Source organism: Barbus barbus (assembly GCF_936440315.1).
Source record: "Barbus barbus genome assembly, chromosome: 21".
Lineage (NCBI taxonomy): Eukaryota > Metazoa > Chordata > Actinopteri > Cypriniformes > Cyprinidae > Barbus > Barbus barbus.
The window spans coordinates 26,520,548-26,522,873 of NC_136749.1; positions in this window are offsets into that span (position 1 = coordinate 26,520,548).

The window sequence follows — 2,326 nt, forward strand, 5'->3', positions numbered from 1 at the left end:
ATTGATTTTATGTTGCACCCTCATTCTCTACATTTAACTATACGGAGGCTTCAGAATAACAAACATCTTGTATTTTTACAGTGACACGAGCTTTCAGTTGCATATACAAGGTTATTCCCACAGTTATGGAAAACCTGAGAATTTTACAAATTCTTTAGTGGGGATTAAAGAAATAGTTGAGCCAAATATGAAAATGTACTCACTCTTAGTCCATCTAAGATGTAAATGAGTTTGTTTCTTCATCAGAACAGATTTGAGGAATTTAGCATTACTTACTTGCTCATCAATGTATCCTCTGCAGTGAATGGGTGCCGTCAGAATGAGAGTCCAAACTGCTGATGAAAACATCACAATAATCCACACATCTTCAGTCCATCAATTAATGTCTTGTGAAGTGAAAAGTGGTATGTTTGGAATAAACAACTGAGATGAGAATTATTTATTTATTTTGGTAAACTGTTCTCTGAATAAAATATTATTTAGCAAAAAATAAAAATAATGGGCATTTCTCAGTATTTTAAGGCTCTTCTCTAAATATATTTTTGGCTAGAATCTGCTCTTTTGCCATCTCAAAGATTTTTACAGTAATTCCATGAAAGTGTGGAAACCTAAATTAAGAAGGAGAAACACTATAGTTGTAAGCAAGCATAGGAAGAAGCAACTTGTTTCCTCAGCTAAAATGCAGCTGATGTCTGTCCTAGCAATTGTTTCAAAAATATTTTAAGTTACTACAAGGTAAAATCATTTAATTTTAATTTCCAGACACTTTGCCTTGTGCCAGGACAGAGTAAAGTGTAAATAAAGTTTACTTAATGCATGTTTATATTAGTTTGCTGAAGGCTTATTTTGCTTTCACTTCCTATGTAATGTGAGAAATTGCCAGATTAGTGCTCCGGATGTTTGTATTATTCATGAGGTATTTTTGTGGGCTATTGCTCGAGTTCTTTTGCTCTAATAAATTCAAAATGAGCGTCTGATGAATTAGTAATAGCAACACTGATATCTTTGGGATCAGTTTTCATTTGTTTTTGCTTTGCAGGTATCCATTTCAAGTGGAAGCCTTTTTCACACAGTGCATCGTGTTCATATCCACCCGAGTGCTGATGCTGGACACACACCATAATCTAAAGACGCCTTTCTCAGTCTCTCTGCTGGCTGGACGTTGCTGTGAAATGGTTCTTTGATACTGCAGTGACGAGGTAACTAGGGTGTCAAAAACTATGGGACTGTCAAGTGTGTTTGCTCACCGGTGAAGTGCAATATGTTTGAGCAGAAGAGAATTATGGTGCAGCAGTCTGAATTGTTTGTAAACAACTTAATGAAAATTGACTGGTATTTTGCGCGTTTAGATGCATTGATAAAGCATAGAATGGAACTACACCATGTTCTTTTAATAGGCTTGGCAGAAGATTTATTTTTAGCATGCAAAACCTTTCCAAGAATTACTCAGTGCCATGTTCATTTAATCTGGTCAAATGTTAGAAGGTTTAACTTTAGACCTTTGAGTTTAAAGTTAAACCAGCATTAGTGATGAATTGAGTGGTTATATATGACTGACAGAATGCAGGATACAATTTACAATTAAATTACAATTTATTCTCTAGTATATCTTTTTATATACATTTATCTTGTTAATGTTATTGACTCTTTAAGATGAATTACATCGTATTCCTCACAATTGTTTTGGAGAAATACTTTTTTAGCATTTTTTTAATTATTTTATCGGTGCTTTTAGACTATTGCTTAACAACAGCAACAATAACAAATGGTATAAAAATATTTAAAAGAAGTCTCTTATGTCCAACGAACCTGCACACTTTATTTGATTAAAAAACAGAAATAACAGTAATACTGTGAAATATTGCAATTTTAAAATATCGGTTTTCTATTTTAATAACTTTAATAACATTGTATTCTTGCAGCCATTACTCCAGTCTTCAGTGTCAAATCCATATACATATTTAAAAAAAGAAAAAGAAAAAGCGTGGCTTAAAACAGTCTGTTTTAAATGGTGGTCAGTGGGAAAAGAGACTTTACCAGCAAATCTACCAGTAGGGGCTAACTAGACAAACCTTGACCTATTATCATATTTGTAAATGAAAGGTCAGATCTCGTGGGTAATTCATGCAGAAAATGTGAATGCTATATATAGTATAAATAGTAAGAGTAGTACGCTAGTATGATATTTGGAACATGACCACGCATGTCCAAAAGAGCTGCAGCAGATGGAAGCAGTCTATTAGGACAGAAGCGCATTCAGTTTTTGGCGGTACTGGGCCTTTAAGAGACTCGATCCTGGTTTTTGTTACTCCGTAACACCCGTGTC